The following is a 14,617-nucleotide window of genomic DNA, read 5'->3' on the forward strand; positions in this document are numbered from 1 at the left end:
AACTTCACCTTTGGTAAACTGAACTAGAATAAATTTCAATTGTCTATCACTTTGCTGCCACTGTAAGGACCAGAATCCCCTACCCACACTTCAGGGTCAGTGAAACACGGACATGGATGCAGCTGGAAACCATCATTCTTAGCAAACTATCACAAGAACAGAAAACCAAACACCGCATGTTCTCACTCATAGGTGGGAACTGAACAACGAGATCACTTGGACTCAGGAAGGGGAACATCACACACCGGGGCCTATCATGGGGAGGGGGGAGGGGGGAGGGATTGCATTGGGAGTTATACCTGATGTAAATGACGAGTTGATGGGTGCAGCAGACTAACATGGCACAAGTATACATATGTAACAAACCTGCATGTTATGCACATGTACCCTACAACTTAAAGTATAATAATAATAAATAAATTAAAAAAAAAAAAAAAAAAGAGAGCTAACATTAGCTCTCTTAAAAAACATTTTAGCTTCAAGGGTACATATGCAGGTTTGTTACGTAGGTAAATTTTACTGATTATTTTGTCACCTAGATACTAAGCCTAGTACCCAATAGCTTTCTAAGGCATGGAGTTTTCTAACACTGGAGTTTTCTACAAACCAAGGGCCAGGACTGCTTTCACATTACGGAGGTCTGGAGTTCCACAAAGGAGAGGATGGCAGGTAACAAATATTGGAAATAAGATGAGCTGACGTAGATCATGGGAACTGAACAACAACAAAAAAAAAAAATGGAAAAAGTGACAGTCACGTTCCATCATTTTGAAAAGAACAGCTATGACCTCTGACAGAGTCCAATATGCTTTTCTGAGAGTTTGAACAATTCCTAGGTGAGTTGTCACTTCCTGATAGCCAGTCTGAGGAGGTACTGACAATACCATTGTGGTGTTCTCAGTTAAAGGAATACAAACAAGCAGCCAACGCTCCTAGCACAAGATTCTTAAAGATAATTTGTCATAACTGTTCTCCCTCCCAGGACAGCAATAGACATTAGTTTAAGAATAGCATGTAGTATTCCTTACTACAATCAAATGCATTTATTTATAGATTCTTCTGCCTGAGTAAAGTAGAGATTAGGGCAGTTTTCTGTCTATTTCTCTTACATAGTTTAGTTTCTGTGAAGGTCATGCAGACCTTGTTCATGTCTAACAACTTGGTACGTGTCTGGATGAGCACATGTGTGGGGTTTGAGAAGGAGAAGGCAGGATTAGGTTTCATAACATCTATTAATTATGAGAACCCCTTCAAAAGGGAGGAGATTCGAGTCTACACATAAGTGTGGTCCAAGCATTTTGTGTCACTGGAAAATTGCTTCAACTCATTCCTATGACACAGTAACATCCAGAAATAGTAGCTGCCTTGGTAGTTAATGAAATAATCTCCATTTTATATAAAGTGATTGAGTTACCACAGAAACTTAGCAACATTACACATAAAACCAAGGATAAAATAAATATCATCTAAGGAAACCGATGCACAGAAAACAGTTGTATGTTCTTTGCATATTCAAGTACCATTAATGAATCAATTAGGACATATTTTTAATAAAATACTTAATATATATTTTTAAATACACATACATTTGTTTAACAAATAGATTCTGAATAGCAGAAGAATACTCTGCAAATTCCATAAGATGAAGTTATAAAACTACTAATGAAATTTGAATGTATGCTTAGCTTGTATTTAATAAATATTACTAACTTGATCAGTTTTTTTCATGGCCTCTGAATTAATCAGAATATCCCACTTAGTACTTTCTCTCATCTTGTTATATGTTGAGTGACTATAAAGGAAGCCTTTGTGACTGCTTTTTAGTACACTGGTAATGCTCACCTGTTGCTCTCAAATTCCACTCCTAACCTCCATCCCCACTTATATGGTTTGGCTGTGTCTCCACCTAAATCTCATCTTGAATTACAACTCCCATAATTCCCACATGTTGTGGGAGGGACCTGGTGGGAGGTAATTGAATCATGGGGGTGGGTCTTTCCCCTGCTGTTCTCATGACAGTGAATAAGTCCCATAAGGTCTGTTGGTTTTATAAAAGTCCGTTTTCCTATACAAGCTCTCCTTGCCTGCCGCCATGTAAGACATGACTTTGCTTCTCCTTCACCCTCCATCATGACTGTGAGGCTTCCCCAGCCACGTGGAACTGTGAGTCCATTAAACCTCTTTTTCTTTATAAGTTACCAAGTCTCAGGTATGTTTTATTAGCAGCATGAGAGCAAACTAATACACTCACCCACTCCACTATGACACTTAGCTGTACTGTGCTAGTACTTAGTTAATTACCAGAATAGCTATTTTCAGCAGACATTTTATTATGGCCACCACCACTCATTCCAAATCTTCTAATGTTAATCTTTTCAGTAGCTTATGAGGTTCAGAGCATTGCTTTTAATGAATTCTATACATAATCATGAATGAACCTTCAATGCAAAGGTAGAAGATCTAAACATAAAGGAATGAGATGTGGAAGGAGAAGGAGTTCTCAGGAGATTGAGAGCAGAGGGAAATTGCTCTGGACAGGATTACTTAGCAAGGGCTTATCCACCCTCCTTTCCGGAGGACATCTGTAAAGGGGCAAGTCTCAGAGACTTGTTAATTTTCTGTTTTCTTGGGAAACTCTGAACTGAATATCACAGAAGTTTGTAATGGTCTTAAGATCCTGCAGACCTGATTTCCGAAAATTGCCAATCTATTTTCTTCTTCTAAGAAGGATGCCTGAGGAAGTTATTTTCATTCTTAAGTTTTTCTCAAAACAAGGAGAATTAGTTAGCTGTTAAAAACAAAATCATTAAGTGTTCCACTCTTGTCTATAGAGTACATAACCTAAGGATAGAACAAATCCTTGCCCTCAAGGATCTTACAATCTCTCTCAAAACACTGGACGTGCATTAGCATTTTTATAGTGTAATCATTTTGTGATGTTGTCAGAAATGCTTTATTTAAATGGGCACAACAGTTATATTTTATTCTAATGAAGACTCATTGGCACTATGGATTAGCATTTGCCAGTGGGAAAGTGGCTATTAACCTTGATATATGTGAATGCGCCCACATATAGGAGCCATGTCTCTAAACAGAGTACATTTTCTAAGGTAAAACATGAGGCTAGGGGAGTAGTGAGTGAGAAGAGACCATATACATGCTCTATTTAGTATAGTTGGTATATTTGAAACTAGAGGAGAATGGAGAGGTTGTTCCAGACTCCAGATATAGGTGAACCTAACAACTCTTGTTAAAATTCTGCTATCAGTATCAGAAAAAGTAAGGTAGTTTTTTGTTTTGTTTTACCTTTTATTTTAGGTTCAGTGGTACATATGCAGTTTGTTATATAGCTAAATTGTGTGGTGCAGGGGTTTGGTGTACAAATTATTTTGTCACCCAGGTAATAAACACAGTATCCAATAGGTAACCTACAAACACCTGGTCTTGTTTTTTAATTTTAAGCTTATCATTATTAAATCCTAGATAAGAAAATACTGAGAGTAATTGAGGTTGAGTAAATCTTACCTTGACACATCCAGTTGTAAGGCATAAAGGTACTAACCCCTATGTTGTTTTTTGATACTACTATTACTAGGTACGAGTTACAGGATTGTTAAAATGCATTGGGCATTTCTATGAGACAGCCCATCTAATTCTCACAACTATAAAATAAGTATTAATATTCCCTGTGATTCCAAAACTTACACCAGTGGATCCAGGATTCTTTCTTAGTTTTGTCAAACTCAATAGTTTTACTCTTTTTACTTTATTTTAAGGTTAATATGAGTCTTAATATCACTAGACTATACCAACTCTTATATACACAAACATTCACATATATGTGTACATATTAAAACCTCACAAATATCAATACCAAATATGCTACAGCCTCCATAAAAACACTTATTACACATAAACATTTGAAAATCAAGATTATCTATACTGTACAGAAATATCAAATCAGAAAATAATAGACGATTCCTTTCTCAGATATGCTGACTCTAAGACTTCATGTCTCCACAATTTATCCTAGATTTAGAAACAGCAACAGCATGAGCACAAATCCACTTTGGAATACAATATTTCTACCCAAACCTTCCAATTCCCTTGGCACTACCTTTGGTTTCAGTGATGGAGTTCTTTTTGTTTGTTGTTTCTCTGCTTGTCTTCCTTATTTTTACTTGCTTTGATGTCTCTAATCCCACTGATCCGCACAGGTGACCAAACTTTCATCCGTAATCTGTAGCATTCAAATTAAAGGAACAGTTTATAGATTCTAGGATTTTCTGAGCACCTCAAGTAAATCCTTCCTAGGCCCCTCATGAATGGATAAAACCATGAGCAGCGGATGAAGCTAAATTGATCCCAATGAATGTACCACAAAGCATCAAATTGTATTCACTGCCAGCCAACAAACAAATAGAAATCTATTTCCCCCATTTTTAAAATAAATATATTTATTATGCTTTACTTTTAGCCCAGTGCCACTTGATCAAAACTGAGATTTTCCTAGCAGATATAAGATTCATAGAAGTAATGTGTCTTTCATTAGGTGATAAACAGCATTTACTATTGGACAGACTTCAGCTTTTTGTTCCTCTCTTCAACTGCAGACTTCTGAAATGCTACGCTGGTCTGTATTAAGAACAAATACTCTTTTTTCATAGAAAAATTCTATACCTCTTTAAAGAAAACATATAGAATGGAGATAACTGAATTTCTTTCCTAGTCACATTAAACAGAAAGGTTAAGCTCCTACTGACAGGAAAGATGTATTTGCAAGTGATTAGTTATATTTCTATCATAGTGCTTGTCTGTGTTCTTCCTTTGATGTTTAAGCAAAGCTCTTGAACACGCTGGGTTGTATGCTCTGATGTTGATTTATAGGTAGAACTGAATTCCAAACACTAAGCCAGTAGGTAGGCTTTAATAAAAGGCACAGACTTTCTCCCTGCTGGTTAGTGTGTGACTAAGCTATGTTGTTCTAGGGCCTCAATCTGTCAAGACAGACGTGCAGTGAGGGAGTCCTTCGACCTCAAAGACCTGAGCTATTTGCAGAGGGTCACATTCTGCTGTTTAGGATTGGAGCTTTTAAACCCTTGGAAAAAAAATAATAAACTATGTTAAAAAACAAACAAACAAAACAAAACTGTTTTCTGTTCAACAGTGATGTTGAAACCCTTTTTGTTAGAAGTTAAGGTATACCTAGGAGGGAGAAGATAAAGGTAATCAGGCAGTCAGTCATATGGCACATCAGATTCAGGCCAGGCAGTGTCAGTCCTAAAGCAAGAACATCAGAAGGAATGGTAGGCCATCTTCCACAGGCTGTTGTATGCCTAGCCAACTGACAACTCTCAGGGAGTTGGACGGTGGGGATCCAGGAAGCATCGTGAGCAGCTCAATAAAGCTATCTGGTTGGGCTACAAAAGGAGAAAAAATTAATGCAATAGAGATATTAGATTAAACAAAGAGAGGCATCCCCATCTGGCCAAGCTCAGGGATGTGTGAATTACTAAAGTCATAAAATGAGGGCATGTTTAACACCTCAGTCTGCCGGCTTCGTGGTCTCAACACATGAAAGGTACAGAACCACGCAACCACACTATCATCTGAAGAGAGATGCAGTTCACTATTCATTTTTGCCAGAAATGCTTTATTTCCACGCAGGTATTTTGCAAATTGAAATTTCTACTTTATATTCAGTTTATTTGGGGATTTTCTATCGGCAAACCCAGAAATACAATGAATGTAAGCTTTTCAAAGCCAGGGAATAGATTTTAAAAGCAAACAACAAACGAGTAACACTAGCATGCATTTCTTTTGAAAAAGACATAAAATCTCTGTTGCATAAAATACCTTAAAAATAGAAAATCTGCAAAAAGCAATACCACTTGCCAAAGTTAACTACTTTTAAATTTCTTTCCAAATTTGTTTCCATCATTTTCAAAGAAATATATCAACATGTACATGTGTAGATGTTTGTGCATTTGTGTATAAACTTGTGTTCACAAACACAGTATGTGTTCTGTTTTGTACTTTCATTTTTTCTACTTATATTTTAATTGTAATTAAAAATGCTTTTTAATTTTTTTATTTCATATAAGGCATGTATAATTTCATTGTAGCAATGAAAGATAGTCAACACTTGAAAGTTAATATTGTCTCCAAATATTTATTATTGTAAACACATGATATCTTGAATATAGATTTAAATAAACATTTGCTTTCTCAATTAATGAATACATGAAAATAGGCATTCTTAGTACATACTTTTCTCATTGCCCAACATATTTAAATATATTTAATATGTGTAAATATACTTAAATATATTTAATCTATTTCTCTCCAGGTGATGTAGCACTAGCAATAGAGAACTATGAATCTAGACCCAAAATTCAAATTTTTCTTTGTTCTTAATTGGCTCTAAGCTGTTTATTCCAACTTGCATACTAACTCATAATTTTCTTATAGGTGAATCTTAAGAGCAAGAAGAACTTGTATATAACCTTATCTTTACTCAAATAGGGCATAAATACTGTAAAAATCTAAGGACCACCAAGTGCTCTAATAAAGACTTCGTAAAATTGACATTTGATACTCAGCCATGTTGAATCAACACATCTTTGTATAATTTACTTTTAATTTTTTTTAACTTTTATTTTAGGTCTGGGGGTACATGTGTGGGTTTGTTATATAGATAACTTGCATGTCACAGGTGTTAGGAACACAGATCATCACCTAGATGGAAAGCATAGTAACCAACAGGTAGTTTTTAGGTCTTCACCCTCCTGTCTCCGTCCACCCTCCAATAGGTTCCGGTGTCTGTTGTTCTCTTCTGTATGTCCCTATGTAGTCAAGGTTTAGTTTCCACTTATAAGTGAGAACATGTGGTGTTTGGTTTTCTGTTCACTTAGGACAATGGCCTCCAGCTCCATCCATGTCCCTGCAAATGACATGATCTCATTCTTTTTTTATGGCTGCATAGTATTCCATGGTGTATTAGTACCACATTTTCTCTATTCAGTCTACTGTTAATGGGCATTTAGGTTGATTCTATGTCTTTTCTTTTTCTTTTTTTTTTTTTTCTTTGAGATGGAGTCTTGCTCTGTTACCCAGGCTGGAGTGCAATGGCGTGGTCTTGGCTCACTGCAACCTCCACCTCCTGGGTTCAAACAATTCACTGGCCTCAGCCTCCTGAGTAGCTGGGACTACAGGTGCCTGCCACCACATTCAGTTAATTTTTGTATTTTTGTTTTAGGAGAGATGGAGTTTCACTCTGTTGGCCAGGCTGGTCTCGAACTCCTGACCTCATGATCTACCCACCTTGGCCTCCCAAAGTGCTGGGATTACAGGCGTGAGCCACCACGCCTGGCCTCCATGTCTTTGCTATTGTGAATCGTGCTGCAATGTACACATGCATGTGGCTTTGTGGTAGAACAATTTATATTCCTATGAGTATGTATCCAACAGTGGGATTGCTGGGTCAAATAGTAATTCTGCCTTGAGAAATCACCAAACTGCTCTCCACAGTGGCTGAACTAATTTTCCCACAAGTAGTGTGGAAGTGTTCCCTTTTCTCCACAATCTCACCAGCATCTGTTATTTTTGACTTTTTAATATAGCCATTTTGAATGGTGTGAGATGGTATCTTATTGTGGTTTTGATTTACATTTATCTAATGATTAGTAACGTTTAAGCATTTTTTTTCTTGTGCTTGTTGACTGCATATATGTCTTCTTTTGAGAAATGTCTGTTCCTGTCCTTTGCGCAGTTTTTTATGCGGTTGTTTGTTTTTTGCTTGCTGATTTAAGTTCCTCATAGATTCTGGATATTAGGTCTTCGTTAGATACATAGTTTGCAAATATTTGTCCCCATTCTGTGCATTGCCTGTTTACTCAGTTTATAGTTTCTTTTGCTGTGTAGATGCTCTTCAATTAGATCTAATTTATCAAATTTGTTTTTGTTACCATTGCTTTTGGTGTCTTCCTCATGAAATCTTTACCAGAGCCTGTGTCCAGAATGGTATTTCCCAGGTTATTGTCAAGGATTTCTGTAGGTTTAGGTTTCACATTTAATTCTTTAATCCATCTTGAGTTGATTTTTTGTTCATGGTGTAAGGATTTCTAACTAAATGCATATCTAAATATATTTTCTAATTGCATAATTATGAAATAAAAGCATTTATTGTTTATGTCTACTGTTTTACATATCAATATTTATGACCATTTAGCCAAAATTCCACTTGGTTATCTACACGTGTGTTTTAATTATTTATTAATTGATTTTTTCTCTTCTTAGTCATTATTTTTTATTTGTATCCTCTAATCCAGGGGTCAATAAATTATGACTCACAGGCCAAATCAGACCTGCATCCTACTGACTCTCAAGCAAAAAACGTTTTCTACATTTTTGAAGTGTTGTAACTCCAAAAGCGAATATGAAACACACACCATATGTGGCCTACAGATTATAAAATCTTCACTATCTGGCCCTTTATGGAAAAATAGGACTGACTCTTCCTCTAATTCCACCAACAATCTAGGCCAACACTAGATTTCCCAAAGTGATTTGTGGAAACATCAGTTGACTGGTATTAATGGTGTTGGCAGGAGAGGTACAGGTGTGGCATTCTATGGTCAAATGAATGTAGGAAACCCTATGTTAAACAAAGTTAACCCATTTTGTTATTGTAGTATGTTTTAATATTTACTTTTAAAAGAAGAATATAAACCAAAAGGCTTTGTTTTTCAAGATTACTGCTATGAAAGCTTTGTTTGCTATGACTAGTGTTCTATGAGAATTTGCTTAGATACATTTCTTGACAATAAAGAGGAAATGATATTAAAGGTGAAAGTATGGTGTCATAAATTTAGTTTTAGTACAATGACAAATCCTCATTACATTCATCCTATTTTTTGGGATTCATTAGGTTAACATATTTTCATGGTAATAGTTATATCTACGCATGAAAATAAAACATATAATTCAGAATTTATTCATATTTTCTAGGGTTTTTTTAACTTAAATTTTCTAATATTCATGCTCAAAATTTGAGATGAGGGTGGGATGAGAGAACAGAAATATGTTGACTAATGAAAATAATTGTTTTTTTTTTAAATTATAAATCAACTTTTACATACCGTTAGAGGTAATATTTTAATCTTTCTAGTTCCAGCCTCTATTGGTACCTCTGGGAGAGGGAAGGACTACATTATGCAGCATAGAAAATTATACCGTGACTAAAAGAAGGTAGCTGTTGAAGTGTTAGCTTTTTCAGTTCTCAGCTGTCTGCTGTATCTTCAATTAATGTGTTCTATTTATCAGCTTCATTTATAAATTACTGACTTTCAAACCCTGCCTACTACTGAACTCTCTAAGTAAAGATCTGTTCCAATTACCGCATATTACATTTATCTATCTATATATACATATTAATGTGTGCAAATTCATATTTTATTCCATACTTGATATAAACATCAGAATGCTTTAGGTAAACTATAAAAACTTGTAGGTAAAATGCATGCAAAACCAACGTGAAAAAGTTCTTTAATAATTTCTCCTACATATTTTAAAAGTAGACTTTGTGATCATTAACTCCTGAATTGTTAGTATTTAACATCGCTTACCTCAAGGGGTTGGACTAGGAGATGTCTAGAATCTGTGTTAGAACCATGATTCCAGAATGTTCTTGACACCTATGATATATAATCAAATACTATACATGTAACCTAGCCTTCCATATATCTTTCTACTTTCACCAAACTTAGCACCGTTTTTTTAAGTTCTCCAAATTTCAGTCTTCAAAAAAAAAAAAAAAAAAAGAAAATTCTATTTTTAGGGTAAGAAGATGGCATTTAACATCTTTTTTATTACCCAACTATTTTAACTAGCATTTTCAACCTCCTGTTTTGATGTGACCCTAGAAATCTTTAATCATAGGGCCCAAAAAATAATTTGCACAATGTCCAAATGCAGCTTGAAAGAGAAAAATAAAAGGTGGAAAGGAAAATTAGACAATCAAAATATCAAAAATATCTTCGATTTGACAATTATATCACTGAAAAAGAAAACCTACTTACTTTAACATCCCCATGAATATCCCATTCAATGCTACAAAAGAACACCTAGTCACGACTCTCTAAAATATTCATATAAGAAATTACATAAAAATCGATTTAATATTCTACTTGATTGAATAACTGAATACTTCAGACTAGTCAAATTCACACATAAAACTGACAGTCACAATAGGAAGGAAATTTCCTTTTCAGAACTACACAAGCCAGAATTTCATTCCAAGACTTTTTAACAAAAAGAAAAATGTAACTCTAATAACTCATGAAACATTACTAATACTTATACTTTAAATTCATATCATAACACTGTTCATTTATGTCCACTTGATAGTTCCAGAGTTGATCACTGAATTTGTATTTTTATCAGATGCCCTGTGTAAGTTAGTGCATGAGCTCCTTCCTCTTCTGGCTTAATGTGGTGTGAAGCAAGCTTCTGCATCATTCACACCATAAAAGTAATAACATTCATAGAGAAGAAGAATAATGATAAGCAGCAAATTTTGTATTGCTTAATTAAGTACACTCTCTAATTAAATGATGACTGCTTGTATGTTCTCCTAAAAATTAGAACAACACATACATGTATGGAATGAGAAAAAGGTTGCCTGACCACAACCATAAAATATATTTGAAGAAAAAGAAGATGCCACTTTTTCCTTTCTTTAGTTTTTAGATTCAATCCTTATTTTTTACACCAGATATTCATTCTAATACTATTAACACATGTGCCACAAATATTTTTTAATATAGAGAAAAAAATGCTTTAGTAGTCTATGATAATCTAGTTTATGTTTCTGCTTTTCATAAGCATGGCCAAGGAGATTATTCCCCAAAATTCTTTAGCTGATGGAAATGACATTGACTTTTTTTTTTTTTTTTTTTTTTTTTTTTTTTAGAGAGATGGGGTCTTACTCTATCACCCAGGCAAGAGTGCAGTGGCACCTTCTTAGCTCACTGCAGCATCGAACTCCTGGGTTCAAGCAATACTCTCACTTCCACCTCCTGAGTAGCCTTCAGGCACATATTACCTATTCCGGCTAATTTTTTTGTAGAGATGGGGGTCTCACTATGTTGCCCAGGCTGGTCTCAAACTCCCGGCCTCAAAGCAACCCTCTTGGCTCAGTTTCCCAAAGTGTGGGGATTACAAGCGTGAACCACTGCACCCAGCCTGACTTTTTAATTTTTATACATTAATTGTGCTATTTTCACAAACTTCAAATAAATTTATAATAAAGTATACATACCCGCCAGTCTTGTTATTATATCAAAACTTCTCATTTATTGATAAATCCAAAAATCAATCCGATTTCAAAGTTAATTTTAAAATCCCAAATTCGGGACTAGTATTTTCTCACTTCACTCTGACATTATCAGGGCAGTATTTCCTCTGTCAATTCTGAAATATGAAATGAGAAATCTGCTTTTATTAATCTAGTTAGAGGAATGAACTTCAGACTTCTAAAATGCAGCAAAGAAATTGAGTCAGGCAGGAAAAAAATAATGAGAAAGTTAGGATGCCTTAGCGAGCAGGCAGAGTCATTTTATGTAGAGGTTTCCCTCAAGCAACTAAATCGAGCCCAAACAAGCCTATTTCTCTGAAACTTGCTTTACCCGCCGTTCCGTCGCAAAATACATTGTAATAATATCATAAAACAGCTTGAGACGAAGAAAGATTCTGATTGACTGTTCAACATTCCAAAAGGGTAAATTAATATCTGTGAATCTCACAGCTGAAGCATTTTAATGCAAACTTGCAGTTTGTGGGAATTGAATCTGTCCGCCAAAATCATTTATTTATATATAGAAAATGGGGGGAAATAGACATTTCATAATAGCAATGAGTTCAGGGGATGCTGTTATCATGAGCTAATCACATCCCATGGGCATGATCGCACTCAGCTGTGTCCCCTGTCTCGTATTGCTCGAGAGGAATGATTATCTCATGATAATAACCCTTATCGTGGCTTAGTGGGTAATAAAAAAATATATACTTCCTTCCCAAGTTCTTGGGCATTTATTCATCAGCTAACTTTTTCCCTCTTGAGTTCTGGTCATATGTTACTTTCTGCTTAGAAAACAAAAAGAAATCTTGTATTCAGATAACATTTTCTGTTAGCAAAGTGGAAAAAAATAAACAAACAATAATAGTGTGACTGTATTGATCTGACTGTTTAAGAGTGGCATTGCAGACAAGCCCTGATCACTTGAGACCTGTGCACAGAAGATCCAGGCTTGCATTGACATTTGGTAGGATGTCTAGACTGGCTAATCCACTTGGAACAACAAATGCATTCGGTAGCATAGAAACAATGAAGGGAAATAGATGCTTATATAATACCATACATATCTTTGTACTATGATGCATAACTATCCAACATGTACACTTTACTGGAGGTTATAGACTATGCAACTTCAAATGTGGTTGTCCCATTTAGACAAAACATCCTACCAATGACTCTCATACTGCCAAACTGCAAGGCACAGGTATGGCAACAGAAATTCAAGGTAATGTCAGTCACTGCAGCAAGAATCCCAGTCTTTTCTGTGAGTATTTGCAGCTTAAGATGCAAAGGCAACAGGAATTCCGAGACAAAGTCATGAAGAAACAGAAAATCACAAAGGAATTAGAGCAAAAGACAATTGAGAAGAAGGGAAATGGAACACATTTCTCCTTGTTTCCTTGTTGCCTGTATCATAACTCTAAGATTCTCTAATATGCTCAGTTTATTAATAAGTACTTACCTATGCTTTTTGAAATTTCAAGAAATGTTATGCTTTCTATGAAGAGCATACTATTATAAGGTATACCTCTTCTTATACACTAAGACCAATGTAGAGCAATATGCAACATTTAGTATTTAAAAAATTAAGCGTAGCTCCAATGAAACAATAAGTGCTCTGTTAAACATACCATAAGCAATCCAAATGATTCAACTGAAAAATTAATTGTAGTATATATATTTAGTTACATAACATTGAGTATATGCGAACAACATCAATAAATCTTGATGCATAGAATTTTCATTCTGCAGAAGATATAAAACTTTACAGACCGTATTATACACATTAACATAGCTCCATTCTAAGGTATATCAAAATAACATTTTAGGAAAGTTTGGAAGTGGATGAGGGATAATACAAAAGGGAATAGAATTTATTTAAACTAAAAAATAAAGGGATCCTGGAGAGATGATAGTGTGACAGCATAGCCTTTCTTTTTTTCTTTCTTTCTTTCTTTTTTTTTTTTTTTTTGAGATGGAGTTGAGAAGGAGTTTCACTCTGTCGTCTGGTTGGAGTGCAGTGGCAGGATCTTGGTTCACTGCAACCTCCGCCTCCCTGGTTCAAGCAATTCTCTACCTCAGCCTCCTGAGTAGCTGGGATTACAGGTATGCGCCACCACACCTGGCTAAGTTTTGTATTTTTCTTAGAGACAAGGTTTCACTATCTTGGCCAGGCTAATATTGAACTCCTGACCTCGTGATCTACCTGCGTTGGCCTCCCAAAGTGTTGGGATTACAGGCGTGAGCCACCGTTCCTGACCAGCATAGCCTTTCAATCTTTTCAATTCACGTAAAACTGACAAAGCAAGTAGATAGCAAAAGCTAAAAACAAGACATTATTTAAAACAAAATTAGAAAGGAGGGTGTGGGGAAAAAAACCTCAATCATACTGTATGGCATTTCTTTTTTTAAAAAAAATATTTTTTATTATACTTAAAACTCTGGGGTGCATGTGCAGGTTTGTTACATAGGTACACACGTGCCATGGTGGTTTGCTGCACCCATCAACCAGTCATCTATATCAAGTATTTCTCCTAATGCTATCCCTCTCCTAGCCCTTCACCCCACAACAGGCCCTGGTGTGTGATGTTTCCCTCTCTGTGTTCATGTATTCTCATTGTTCAAACTCCCATTTATGAGTGAGAACATGTGGTGTTTGGTTTTCCGTTCTTGTGTTAGTCTGCTGAGAATGATGGTTTCCAGCTTCATCTATGTCCCTGCAAAGGACATTAACTCATCCTTTAATATGGCTGCATAGTATTCCATCTTGTGTATGTGCCACACTCTCTTTATCTAGTCTATCACTGATGGGCATTTGGGTTGGTTCCAAGTCTTTGCTATTGCGAACAGTTCTGCAATAAACATATGTGTGCATGTGTCTTTATAGTAGAATAATTTATAATCCTTTGGATATATACCCAGTAATGGGATTGCTGGGTCAAATGCTATTTCTGGTTCTAGATCTTTGAGGAATCACCACGCTGTCTTCCACAATTGTTGAACTAATTTACACTACCATCAACAGTGTAAAAGAGTTCCTGTTTCTCCACATCATCTCTAGCATCTGTTGTTTTCTGACTTTTTAATGATCGTCATTCTAACTGGTATAAGATGGTATCTCATTGTGGTTTTGATTTGCATTTCTCTAATGACCAGTGATAATGAGCTTTTTTTCATATGATTTTTGGCCACATAAATGTCATCTTTTGAGAAGCGTCTGTTCATATCCTTCACCCACTTTTTGATTAGATTGTCTGTTTT

The 14,617-nt window shown here is 35.5% G+C and overlaps 1 long non-coding RNA gene across 2 annotated transcripts in view; it reads right to left on the reverse strand.

The window, feature by feature from the left end:
* Nucleotides 1–14,617, reverse strand: part of LOC103883715 — a 47,160-nt gene that overhangs the window by 19,550 nt on the left and 12,993 nt on the right. Inside the window, exons 2-4 of one of the 2 annotated variants that reach the window (XR_004184296.1) lie at nt 11,321–11,472; nt 5,206–5,420; nt 4,118–4,240 (exon numbers count right to left, since the gene is read on the reverse strand). This is a non-coding gene — a long non-coding RNA (uncharacterized LOC103883715). Of the gene's footprint in view, nt 1–4,117; nt 4,241–5,205; nt 5,421–11,320; nt 13,326–14,617 lie in introns of those variants that run through there. The other variant, XR_002521577.2, reaches the window with a different exon arrangement.

The sequence above is a fragment of the Papio anubis genome, chromosome 6 (genome assembly GCF_008728515.1).
Source record: "Papio anubis isolate 15944 chromosome 6, Panubis1.0, whole genome shotgun sequence".
NCBI lineage: Eukaryota > Metazoa > Chordata > Mammalia > Primates > Cercopithecidae > Papio > Papio anubis.